Source organism: Phalaenopsis equestris, unplaced genomic scaffold (genome assembly GCF_001263595.1).
Source record: "Phalaenopsis equestris unplaced genomic scaffold, ASM126359v1 Scaffold000002, whole genome shotgun sequence".
In the NCBI taxonomy this organism is placed as follows: Eukaryota; Viridiplantae; Streptophyta; class Magnoliopsida; order Asparagales; family Orchidaceae; genus Phalaenopsis; species Phalaenopsis equestris.
In genome coordinates, this window is record NW_018164444.1 from 28,461,784 (window position 1) to 28,476,510 (window position 14,727).

Sequence of the window (14,727 nt, forward strand, 5' to 3'; positions counted from 1 at the left end):
TTGTTTTTATTTTTATTTTAATTTAAGAATAGAATATTAATAGCTAGCTTATATATATTTCCAGCTTCCCTGTGGGATCGATGTCTATGACTCCATTAGAGCCCTGTATTACTTGAACAAAAAGTATACTTGCGTTATATGTAGAAGGAAATTGGGAGTTTAAAAGTGGTTTTAAAGATAGATTATTTTCATTAATGTTACATTATTGTTTGGGTTACTTTGCATATTTTTTGCGTATTTATTATTAATTTAATCCCAAGTTTCCGCGCATCAACTTTTTGGCACCGTTGTCGGGGAAGTAACGGAAAGTATTAGTTATTTTATTTATAGTTTAAAACATTTTATTTGAACTAAAAAAAATTATTTGTAGTTTGAGTATTTGTAGTTTAGTTTGAACATTTTCTTCTTTAAGTGTGTTGCTTATTTTTAATAACATGTTTTTTTTTGTTTATGCGTAGTATAAGATTTGAAAACTTAGTACTTTACAATTCAAAATTAGAAAGTACTGTTAGAAAAATTTGAAAACAACAAAAAGAGAAAAATCATTCCAGCAAAATGGCTTGCAACTTAGTAATACTGAAAATGAAAATGAACATCATCAAAGACCTTTAAGGGATTATGTTAATCCTACAACAGATGAAATTCATTTGAGTATACAAAATTCTCTTGTTGTTGCCAATTCATTTGAGCTTAAACCTGCTATTATCTAAATGGTACAAAAAATCCAATTTGGGGGAACACCAGTAGAGGATCCCAATTTACGCCTTGATAGTTTTCTAGAATTGAGTGCTGCATTTAAATATGATGGAGTGTCCAATGATGCTGTCAGACTTAGACTTTTTCATTTTTCACTGAGGGATAAAGCTAAGATGCTAAGATGTAAGCTAAGATGTGGTTAAACTCATTAGCACCCGTATCTATTATAACTTGAAGAGATTTATCACAAAAATTTTTATCTAAATATATCCCACCTTCAAAAACTGCTAAGCTTAGAAATGATATTACATCTTTTTGTTAGTTTTAAGGGAAATCAATTTACAAAGCCAAAGAAAGATTTAAAGATCTCCTTAGGAAGTATCCACACCATATGTTGCCAGATTGGTTAATAATTCAAATTTTTTATAATGGATTGGTTAGATCTCTTAGATCGATAATTGACGCTACTGCTTATGGATCATTAATGTCAAAACCATTCAATGAAGCATATTCATTAATTGAAGAGATGGCTACTAATAATTTTTAATGGCCTTCATAAAGGATAAATTCAAAAAGAGTAGCCAGTATTCATGATTGTGATGCAATATCTATATTAACTGCTTAAATATCCACTATATCAAAGAAGATAGATCAATATGGAATGAATTATTCTCAAACAACATCTGTGCTTGAGGAGACTCATTTGGACAAATGATAGAATCTCAATCTTCTTATGAGACTTCATATGCAATAAAAAATCATTCTAATAATCCTTATGCAAATTATTATAATCCTGGTTGGAAGAATCATCCAAACTTTAGTTGGAGTAACAATAACTTGAATGCTGCAAATCCACAATGGGAAAACAATGCTACAAACCCAGTGGGAAGCTGCAACAATCAAGAAAATCAAGCTTATAAACCTTATTACCCCCAGGATTTAATAATTTTCAAAGTAAGGAGAAAAAGTTATCAATGGAAGAATTGATATTACAAATGGGAAGTCAATTACAGAGTCAAGGAGCTGCAATCAGAAACATGGAAAATCAATTGAAATGTATTGCTACTTCATTTAACAATAGACCTTCAGGAACATTGTCTATAATGTTGAAGTAAATCCTAAAGATCAGAATAAGGAGAAAATTTAAGCTATTCAACTGAGAAGTGGAAAAGAACTAGAAGAAAGAGTTCAACAAGAAATTGAAATAGAAAAAGATGAGGTGGTAAATGAAAATTCTGGTGAGTATTTTCATTGTGAGTCAGAATGTCATATTAAACCAATGAAAACCACTGCAGAAAGACCACCACCTCCATTTCCTCAAAAATTGAAGCGGAAGTATAGAGATAATCAATTTTTGAAATTTTGAATTTTTGAGGAAATTAATAATAAACATTCCATTTGTTGAAGCTTTGGAACAAATGCCAAACTATGTGAAGTTCATGAAGGATATACTTAATAAGTAAAGGAAGTATGTAGATAATAAAATTGTTGCACTCAACGAAGAATGTAGCATTATAATTTAGAAGAAGCTTCCTGAAAGAACTTAAAGATCATGGTTGTTTTACAATTCCTTGTGTTATTGGCAAACAATTTTATGGAAAAGCTTTATGTGATTTAAGAGCCACTAACTAATAATCTTAGGCTTTTAACAATTTTCAAAGGGTTGGGCTTAGGCAATATTTCACCTACAACGATAACTCTTTAGTTAACTGATCGTTCGATTACCTATCCTAAAGGAGTTATAGAAGATGTTTTAGTGAAGGTTGATAAATTTATCTTTCCTATGGACTTTGTTGTAATAAATATGGAGGAAGATAACAAAATTCCTATTATTTTAGGGAGACCATTCCTAGCCGCCAGAGAGCTTTGATAGATGTGCCAGAAGAGCTTTGATAGATGTGCAGAAAGGAGAATTAACTATGAGAGTTAGTGATCAAGAGGTTACATTTAATATTGCAAAATCAATGAGATACCCTACAAAAGAACAAGAGATCGAATGCTTCAGAATGAATATTAATGAGTATTTAAGCCATGAATATTTTGAAAAGACATATGAAAGCAAATTTGAAAGAGAATATATGGATTATCAAAATAAGGATAAAATCCAAGATGAGTCTATGGAAGTGAGTACGGAAGAATTGAAATATGTTTAAGAAAAACTTGACATGTTAGTTCCTGTAGAAAATGACAACAATTTGATTTCATCTATTAAGAAACCCCCTGAACTAGAATTGAAAACACTTCCTACACATTTGAAGTATGCATTCTTAGGAGATTCATCTACACTACATATCATAGTATCCTCAGAGCTAACTGATGTGCAAGAGCAACTATTGTTAGAAACTTTGAAAAAATATAAGAAATCCTTTGGATGGATATTAGCTGATATTAAAGGAATCAGTCCTTCAATCTGTATGCATAGAATTTTATTGAATGATCAACGTGCACCAAGAACTAATCTTCAAAGGAGATTGAATCCTATGATGAGAGAAGTGGTTAAGAAAGAAATTATAAAATGGTTAGATGCGTGAATACTATATCCTATTTCAGATAGTTCTTGGATGAGTCCAATTCATTGTGTTCTGAAGAAAGGAGGTGTAACTGTAGTGACAATGAGGATAATGAATTAATATAAACAAGACAAGTCACTGGATGACGAATCTGCATAAATCATAGAAAATTAAATTTTGCCACCCGGAAGGAACATTTTTCTTGACCTTTTTTGGACCAGATGTTGGATAGATTGGCTAGGCATAAATATTTTTATTTTCTAGATGGATATACCGATTATCACCACATACTTATTACCCATGAGAATTAAGAGAAAACAACATTTACTAGTTCTTATGGAACTTTTGCTTTTCGGCGAATGCCTTTTGGATTATGTAACACACCTGCAACATTTCAAAGATATATGATGTCAATTTTCAGTGATTTGATTGAAAAAGGGATTGAAGTTTTTATGAATGATTTTTCTGTATTCAAAACTTCCTTTGAAATATGTCCAAATCAATTAAGGAATTCTGGAACATTGTGAAAAGACTAATCTCATTTTGAACTGGGAGAAATGTCAGTTTATGGTTGTAGGAGGAATTGGTGGTTGTAGGAGGAACTGTTCTTGGACATAAAATTTCAAAAAATGACATAGAAGTAAATCCTGAAAAAATTCAGGTTATATCAAACCTACCTCCACCTACTACTATAAGAGGAGTTAGGAGCTTTTTAGGACATGCTGGATTCTATAGGTGATATATTAAAGATTTTTCAAAAATTACTAAGCCTTTATTCCAACTTCTAGAAAAAGTTGCAAAGTTTGACTTTAACCTAGATTGTCTTAAAGTCTTTGAAACTTTAAAGGAAAAAGTGGTGTTCACTACTCTCATAATTATTTCACTGGACTGGGAGAAACTTTTTGAATTAATGTGTGGTGCTAGTGATTATGCAATTGGAGCTGTTTTAGGGCAGTAATATGATATAATTTTCAAGGTCATATATTATGCTATTAAGACTCTTAATGATGCTCAGATTAACTATACTGCCACTAAAAGAGAGTTATTAGCCAGTGTGTATGCTTTTGATAAGTTTAGATATTATTTGATTGGAACTAAATGTGTTGTGTATACTAACCATTCTGCTATTAAATATTTGATCCAAAAGAAGGATGCAAAACCAAGATTAATTAGATGGATACTTCTGATGCAAGAGTTTGATTTTGTAGTAGCCGATAGGAAAGGGACTGATAATCAAATAGTTGATCATCTATCAAGGTTAAAACATCAAGAAATACTTGATTTGGAGAGAGAGATTAAAGATACTTTTCTTGATGAACAACTTTATGCTGTAAAAGGATGGGAAATAAATTGGTATGTTGATATTGTGAATTATATTGTTAGTGGTATTTTACCATATGGACTGACAAAACAACAGGAAATAAATTTCATTTATGATGCAAAATCTTATTTTTGGGAAGATCCTCATTTGTATAAACAATGTAAAGATTTAGTTATAAGATAATGTGTGCCTTATAAAAAATTCAGGAGGTTATTCAAAAATGTCATGATTCTGAATTTAGAGGATATTTTAGGAATGATAGAACTGCTCGAAAAATTTTACAATCTAGATTTTATAGGCCTACTCTATTTAGAGATGTTAATATATATATATAAAAACATGTGATCGATTTCAGAGAGTAGGTAATATTTCTAGAAGAAATGAAATGCCTCTAAATTTTAATTTAGAAATTAAAATTTTTGATGCATGGGGATTAGATTTTATGGGACTATTCATGCCTTTATATATATATATATATATTACGGTGGATTATTTTTCAAAATGTATAGAAGAAATCACTTTACCTAGATGTGATGCTCGGAGTGTTTTAAAATTTTTAATTAAAAATATTTTTATAAGATATGAAATGCTGAGAGTAATCATTACTAATGGAAGATCACATTTTACAGATGCAACAATTGCAAGATTGGTGGAAAAATATAATATAATGCATAAAATTGTAGCTGCTTATCATCCTCAGACTAGTGGTTTAACAGAAGTATCTAATCATGAAATTAAGAGAATTTTGGAGAAGAGTATTAATCCTAACAAAATAGATTGTTCTATTAGATTAGATATTGCATTATGGGCATACAGGACAGCTTATAAGACACTTACAGGAATGTCCCCATATAGTGGGAAGACTTTTCACTTGCCAGTTGAATTGGGACATAAAGCTTATTGGGCGATAAAAGAATTTAATTTCAATTTAAAAGAAGCTGGTGAGAAAATATTATTGCAATTGAATGAACTTGAAAAAATTAGGAATGAATCTTACGATAATGCGATGATTTATAAGGAAAAAAATGAAAGAATGGCATGATCGAAAGATAGTAAAAAGAGAATTTAAACTTGGACAGGAAGTTTTATTATATAATACAATATTGAAATTATTTCCTAGAAAACTAAATTCTAGGTGGAAAGGCCCATTCAGAGTTATAAAAGTCTATCCCTATGGAGTAGTCAATATTGAAGATCTCAAAACTGGAAAAATATTTAAAGTGAATGGACACAGATTGAAACCTTATTTTGATGGTCGAAGACCAAATGCTAAAGAGACTATCATGTTTAATCACCCAAAATGAGTCTGAGAATGTCGGGCTGACGACATTAAACCAAGCGCTTTGTGGGAGGCAACCCATATGTATCATTGTTTAATTTGATCTTTGAGTTTTTGTTTAAAATCTTGTATGTATGTTTATATTTATGTCTTTATGTAATCTGTGTATTTGAGAAAAACATTTAGAAACATCTTTGTTTGGTTTGTCTAATGTTGTGAAAAGACTGAGGATTTATTTGTTGAAAATCAAAAAGGCCAAAATTTTGGAAATGGAGCAATAATGCGTCAGATTCCAGAGAGCCGGCATATGATGCGTCAGGTCGGCGCAAGAAGCGTTGTGGAGACAAAAATGACTTAAATTGTTTCAAATGGCAGTTTTTGGCTGGGACACCTTCAAATAACTCCTAAAAACCAACTCCAAGACATATTTTAGGGGGGAAACGAGAGAAGAGTCACCACTTTTCAATTCCTATGGCTTCCCATTCTAGAAACTTCGTTAAATTTAGGTTTTTCAACCGAAGAAAGTTCATCAGTTTTAACACAAAGAAGTTGCATGATCGAGTTTTAATGAAGAAGAGGCTTATCAAGAAAAGGGGATTTGTGAATCGAGGATTCAAAATGCCGAATACTCGAGTCGAAGAAGTTATTGCGTAGTGGTGTTGGGAAGTGCTTTGCTACACTACTGCCGCTGTAGTCGTCTCTGTGTTTAAAGAATTTCATGCAAATCTTTGTTGGATCAACCAATGAATGATCTATGTGTAAGGCAGGTTTGTGCAGCTCACTTTTTCGAGAATCAATGAAATTTTTATGCTCGAGAATGTGCATGTCTTCCACTATGCAAATTTTTCTCCTAAAAGAGACAACATGAATGAACTCTACCGTTACCTTACGGATGAAGATGCTAACTGGGAAGCCCAAGATGATGGGAATATGAGTTTTTCTACATCATTGTTAAATCGTACTTCAAAGGCATGATATTTCTTCATTTCCTCGAAATTACTGCCTACTATGAAAATTAGTAAGGTCACTAAGGAGAGTGCTATCCTGAACTACTATATTCAGACTGGAAAACCTGGTGATATTGGAGCCATAATTGTAAAATTAGTTTTGGGTTTGATCATGAATGGATCTGCAACTGGATTGGGACATCCATATAGTATTTTCCAACTCTGCAGTCAATCGCAATTACCTTATAAAAGTTGGCAGAAAGTACTACTGCCGTAGAAGCTGATGGAACCTGAAGTCTACTGCAGTTGCGTTGGAATGGGAGATGAAAATGATATGAATGCACTAATGGATCAAGGATCTCATAATTCATCACCTATTCAGCCTTATTACAACTCGAGTGCACTTTCAAAGAGAATCAAGAAGATAGAGAAAGTGGTGCATAATCTTATGCATGCAATTGAGAATATTTCTGAAATGTTGGATCACCTGGATTGGAGACTCACGGAATATTTTGAACATACTGGGCGTATTGAAGATGGTTTGGTATGTATGTTCAAGAAGCATGCATGGATTGAGGGGGAAAGTTCAACTAATGAATTTCCATTTAGGCCCTTTTACAATCTGTATGTGCACTACCAGTCTATGGAAAATATCCAGGAGGACGAGAGTGAAGAAGATGTATAAAGTTGAGTTAAGCACGAAATGTTTTGTCTAGTATTGTTTGTTTTAGTTTGTTATTTTAAATTTTCTTTACTTTCTATTATTGCCCTATTTATGTTTATGGCTTTGAAGTTTGATGTTTAGATTTCAGTGTTAGGACGTTGGTTTGCTTTAGAACACTAAATTTTTAATATGTTGGCTTGAAAAATGTTAGTTTGTAATAATGGGGATTTCATATATAAATATGAGTTTTGTGTTGATTTTGAAAATTTCATGTTAGATTGATGTTTAATTACACTTAGAAAGGTTTATTTGAGTCAAATAAAGGTTGACGTAAAGCGGTACGTAGCAGATTTCCACAGAAACTGAGATCTGACAAAAATACGCTCTGGTGCGCCAACTTACAGAGCCTTGGCGCATGATGCGCCGAAGGTCCGAACAAGCCAGATTGGTTAATAAACCTACAAAATCGCACGAAAACCTCCATTTTTGCCGCTTGGTCGTCTTCCACCTCCAACCTTTAGTCTAGGGCATCACATTGCGGGCTAAGGAGAAGGATTTGGAGGCCAAAAATCATAGATTTCATCTTCTATTGTTAAGAGCTTCACTTTAACTTTAAAAAAATTTTATTTTCACTATGAATTTTGGTAGATCTGAAAACTGAGATTTTTGATGAAAATGCTTGAAGAAAACTCATGTTGAAAAGTTTCTTACCAAATAATCTTACTTAGGGAGTTAAATTTGTGATTTAGTAATTTATTTGGAATTTATTTAGATTTTTGTAGAATCTCCGATGGCTCCTCGCACAAAAAGAGGAAGAACATTGAGTGAATATGATGCTATAAAGTTTGTTAATTTCAAGGCTCAACACTATTATAAAACACAAATTGAGACCCGTAGATTGATCAAGGAAAGGGCGTTTGTGAACCCGGGAGGCGAGGTTGAAAGGTTGATTTCTCGCCAGAAATTAGGAGCAGGAAAGGGCGTTTGTGAACCCGGGAGGCAAGGTTGAAAGGTTGATTTCTCGCCAGAAATTAGGAGCGATTCTGCTAATTCATTGTTGTAGCTAATTCACTGTTGTAGCAATCGTCCCGATGGTTTGAGAGTTCTACACCAACCTTAGGTTCACTACGGAAGATCATATTTTGGTGAGAGGTACACAAGTTGAGTTTACCTCTGAATGGATTAATGCATTATATGGGCTGAGGAATGTTTTCCATGATGAATATGCCGCTTTTGTTATCACTGATTCATCACTGGAAGAAGTCACTGCCTTTATGACTGACAGAAGAGGGGAGTGGAAGATAAAGAATAACAAAATAGTTAACTTCCCCACTTCTATGTTGATGATTCAGTCCAAAGTATGGCATCACTTCATCTCTGCCAGACTTTTACCTACAAATCATATTGCTGATGTTACAAAGGATCGAGCTGTGTTGAACTATTGCATTCAGAACATGAAGGCAATAGACGTTGGTGTGCTTAAAGTTCATCACACTCGGAGTATTGCTGGTAGTGATACTGCTGGAGGCTTGGGATATTTTGCCCTGATTTTCACTCTATGTGAAAAATCAGGAGTCGAATTCCATAGAAATGAAGAGAAATTATAGCCTTAGAATCCGATTACATGATTCAAAGAGTATAATTGTTTATTGAGTCTAGAAGTAGAAGAAGGGATAGGCCCTCTACATCTGCTTCAGAGGCATCTACTTCTAGTTCTACATCGTTTGAAGGTCTTATGGACCATCTCATGATTCAAAAATATGATATCATTAATATACAGACTCAGTTGGGAGAGATAAAAGCAAGGAATGCATATAATGAGGAAGCAAGGAATGCATATAATGAATGCATATAATGAGGAATATCAACATAGGAGAGTTCATCATGATATAGATTTTCAAAATGCTATGATTAGACACTTCATGGGTGAACCTAATGTGAACTTTCCTGCTTGCCCCAGCTTTGTTCCTTATGCTCCCATTTGTGATGCAAATGAAGATGTAAGAGAAGAAGAAGAAGATGATGATGATGATTGTGAGGAAGGAGATGAGAATAGATAGTTTAGTTTAAGTTTGATTTGATATTATGTGTTTTTTTGTATATTTGTTTGTACTGTGTTGCACTTTTATTTGAGACTTGTTGGATTTAAAATTTTTATGTTGTGTTGTGGACCTGTAATTTATAATAGTAATAGTAGACCTTTTAATTTTCAGTTTTAGTTTTAGTAATTTCAATTTGACCATGTTGAATGTTTTGTATTTTCAGTTTTTGTTTTTCAGTTTTAGTATTTATGTTTTAATTCCCAGCAAATTCTTTAGAATATATTATGTTTTATTTAATTCTTAAAAGCCTATATGTAGTTTTACGGTTAGTACCTGCAGTATACAAAACCATTTTCATGTTCAGAAATCCTCTACAGGTTAGTTTTTATTTTTATTTTTATGCACTTACTATTTTCTTTCACCAACTAAAATTTTGTACTAAAATATTTTTCTTATAAAAAACCATTAAAAAATTTAAGTTTGCGGGGAAAGAAAAATTTCTTTTGAAATGGAGAAAACTAAATTTTATTTGTCCTTAAGTAACTATATATTTTTTAAATTAATTAAACATGACCTAGGATATTAAGATTTAACTTTAAATGACTATACTTATGCTTATAAATATTATAGTAAATTTAGGATAAAGTTTTTAATAATAAAGGTCAATTCTAAAGTTAAAAATATTTGGTATGATAGGATAAGACTATGATTTTCTATTTTAAGTAAAGAAAATTTGTATTTTTGAAGTGTTAAGAATTTTAGAGTTTCATGTAAGAAGAAAGGAATGAGGCTTTATGAAAAATCATAAACTAGTACCACTTTATTAAGTAAAGAAAGGTGTGGAGTTTTAACTTTAAGAAGATGCTAGTGAAGCTCAAAACTATTAAATACTATATAGATATAGTAATTCTCACCTGAAAAAGGAAAAAGAAAAAGGAAAAAAAGGGGATTAACAAGATCCTAAAAAAATGGAAGAAAAAGAAAAGAAAAAAAATGGGTGAGGAGAAGCTTGAGTAGATGCCTAATCAAAAATTGGCTTCACTTGAATCAACTTAAAGAAGGAGCTTTATTACACTTTCTAAACTTGTATTAAAGTATTAGTAGCATTCCTAGTAAAGTTTTCATTAAGTTGTTTTTCATATGAATGTTCTAAATGTCCTTAGCATGACAAATTACAATTCTTCTTGAAATGAATAAAGATTCAGAAATCATAAATTTTGATTACTAGATATTCCTAGACATGGAGTTTAAACCTAACTTATTAAAGGTTTTTCTTTATTTTTGCTATTCTATTTATTGAACTAAAGTATAGAAGTGATAAATTAATCTTTATTCTAAAGTCATATGCTTTTTTGTAATAAACGTGTCACTTGAGGACAAGTAACATTTAAGTTTGGGAGATTTTGATACACAAAAATAATATAATATTTTAAGTACCCTTTTTATGCCTATTTTTGGTGATATTGCACTTTTTAAGAAAGGTCTTTTTGTGTTTTTGTTGCAGGTATACCATTTTTAGGAATTTGGAGCAAAAATGGCAAAAGGAGCAAAATGTGGAGCAAAAACAGCTAATTTTGGGGTTTGACGCATGATGCGCCAAAATCCAGAGCACTGACGCATGATGCGCCAGATTGGCGCATGATGCGTCAAGCGTGACATTGCCAGATGCGACTTTTCAAATTAAGGAGGTTTGAGATGAATTTTCCATGAATTTTCAAAGGGACACTTGTTCTAAACACCTCATGTAGTGATTCAATGCATCTAGTAGTGATTCAATGCATCTAGACAATGCATCTAGACACTTTGGAAGGTTCTAATTTAAAGGGATTTGACTCTTGAATCAAAGAGCCACATCTTTTGAATTCAAAGGTTTGTCTTTTGAATTTTGGAGGAAAATTAAAATTCTTTTCAGAGGAGGCAGCCCAAAATAAAATCAAGTTGGAGAAAAAATTCAAGGGGAGGCAAAAAAAGATAGATGATATGAGAACCAAGAGGGAGAGATAGAGAGAGAAAGTCAAGGGCTTGGAGATTATCTTCTAGAGTTGTAAGAGGAGAGGGAAGGTGAGAGATTTCTTCTTCATTACATTTCTAAGAGAGAATTAAGAGTGCCTGTAAAGAGAGAGGCTGTAAAGAGAGGAGTGCCTGTAAAGAGAGAGGCTTGGAGAGAAATTCTAGGGATTTTCTTGGGAAATATTGTGATATAAGTTGTATTTTTCATTTCTTTTATTTATAAACTTATTTTTATATATCAATTTTGTGTTTGATCATATCTTTCTCTTGAATTCTGAGTAATCTTCTTTATCCTTCTCCTTACTTTGAAGAAATGGCTTTGTGAAGAATTGATTTGTCGATAATTTGTGATGATTTGAACTCTGATCTTCATTTACTTTTCGATCTGACCAATTTAATTGTTAGAATATGGCTTTTTGATTTAGCCAATTGAATTGTTAAAATGTAATAAGAAACATATGTTCTAAAAAGGGGATATGATTTCTACAAAAAAAGGAGAATCACATTTGATTTCATGGGAGAGTATGTCATCCATGGGATTGGGTGCAAATAAATAGGGAAATCTACTTTCTTGGATTTCCTAGTAATTGGAGAGTAGCATTTGCATGTCGACTATCTGATGATCTGATTAGAAGAGTAGATGTTTTAGATTTGACTTATGTTAAGAAAGGTAGAGGTGGATGTAGCAAGACTTGGGCATATTGTATAAAAAATGATAATAATTTTTTAGAATTAAATGAAAATATGGCACTAAATTAAACGCAATGGAGAAAAGGATTCATGTAGCTGACCCCATTTAGTGGGATAAAGGTTTTGTTGTTGTGCACATAAAAGTTGTAGAAGGGTTGATAAGGAAAATTATCAGTCGAATCCTCCCCAATCCAAGAATGTTTCTTGAACATATGTACCAAACCATCTTCAATATGACCAATATGCTCAAAACATTCTTTAAGTCTTTAATCCAAGTGATCCAACATTTCAAAAATATTCCCAATTGCATGCTTAAGATTCTGCACTTCTTTTTCTATCTTTTTGATCCTTTTCAAAAGTGCGTTCAAACTGAAGTAAGGTTGAATAGGTGATGAATTCTGGGATTCCTAATCCATCAGTACATTCATATTATTATCATCTCCCATTCAAACACAGTTGCAGTATACTTCTAGATCCATCGGCTTTCAAGGAAGAAGAACTTTTTCTCAACTTTCATAACGTACTAGGTACTTGCGATTGAGGTACTTGCGATTGAATGCATAGTAGGAAAATAGTAGATCCAAGCCTAGTTGAAGATCCATTAACAATTAAACCCAAAATTGATTTTCCAATGATTGCTCTAATATCAATAGGTTTTCCAGTTTGAATATTGTTGTTCAGAATAGCACTTTCCTTAGTTACCTTATAGATTTTCATAGTAGGTAGTAATTTCAATGCAATAAAGAAGTGTCATGCCTTAGGAGAAGGATTTAACAATGATGACGAAAAACTTACATTTCCATCATCTCTGACCTCCCAATTCGCATCTTCATCCATAAAGTATCAGTAAAGTTCATTCATTATGTCTCTCGTAGGGGTAAAATTTGCCTAATGTCAGATAGGCACATTCTCAATCATAAACATTCATTCTTGAAGGAGTGAATTGCACAAACTCTCCTCGCACATAGACAATTCCTTGGTCGATTCCATGTAGATTTGCAAAAAACTCTTTCACCACAAGGATGACTATGGTGGTAGTAGTGTAACAAAGCATTTCCCAACATCTCTGTGCAATAATCTCTTCAACTCGAGTACTCGGTGTATTGAATCCTCGATTTACAAACCCACTTTCTGCAAACCCACTTTCTGTGATTAGCCGATTAGCCTCTTCTTCACTAGAACACGATCATGCAACTTTTGTGCATTGAAATTGACAAAGTTTCTCTTGTTGAAAATTCCAAATCTATTAGAATTTTTAGAGTGGGACGCCACTGTAATTGAACTCTAGTGACTCCTCCCACGTTTTCCCCCCTAAAATGGACTTTGGAATCAATTTTTGGGAGCTAAAAACTGCCAAAAACCACCTTTGGAAATGTTTTAAATCATTTTCGTCGCCACGTCGCATCATGCGCCAGCTCTCTGGAATGTAGCACATCAAGCGCCAATCTGGCGCATCATGTGGGAGTTTTAAAAAAATTTTGCATTTAGATTTTGATAGAAAAATTCTTAATTCTTCCATAAAATTAGGTAAATAAAGATGTTTTTAAATTATTTTCTCAAATACAAGGACTTTATGAAAACACAATTTTAAATATATGTTAAATATTCTTAAACAAAAACTTAAAATCAAAATAAACAACAATAAGTTTGGGTTCCCTCCCACAAAGCGCTTGGTTTAATGTCGTCAGTTTAACATTCCCAATCTTTGTTCTGGGTGAACTAACATTAAAGTTTCATTACAAACTGGTCTTTGACCATCAAAATATGGTTTCAATCTGTGCCCAGTTACGTTAAATATCATTCTAGTTACGTTAAATATCGTTCTAGTCCTAGAATCTTCAATATTAACAGCTCCATAGGTTAAGAATTTTACAACTTGGAATCGCCCTTTTCACCTAGACTTCTGTTTCCCAGGAAATAATTTCAATCTTGTATTGTATAATAAAGCTTCCTGTCTAGGTTCAAATACATTTTTTTATTATCTTTTGATTATGCCAATCTTTCATTCATTCCTTATAAATCCTAGCATTATTGTAAGATTCATTCTTAATTTATTCAAGCTCATTCAATTGCAAAAATCTTTTCCCACCAGCTTCTTTCAATTTGAATTTGAATTCCTTTATTGCCCAATAAGTTTTATGCTCTAACTCTACTTGCAAGGGACAAGTCTTCCCAAAAAATAATCTATAAGGGGACATACCTATAGGTGTCTTATGGTGTCTTATACATACCTATAGGTGTCTTATAAGCTATCATGTATGCCTATAATGCAATATTTAATGTAACAAACCAATCCATTTTACTAGGATTTACACCTTTTTCCAAAATTCTCTTAATTTCCTGATTAGATATTTCTGCTACTCTAGGGATGATAAGCAGTTGCAATTTTATGCATTATATTATATTTTTATACGAATTTTGCAATTGTTGCATTTCTACAATGAGATCCTCCATCGGTAATGATTGCTCTAGGCATTCCATATCTTGTAAAAATATTTTTAATTAAAAATTTTGAAACACTTCGAGCATCACATCGAGGTAAAGAGATTGCTTCAATATTGCTTCAAT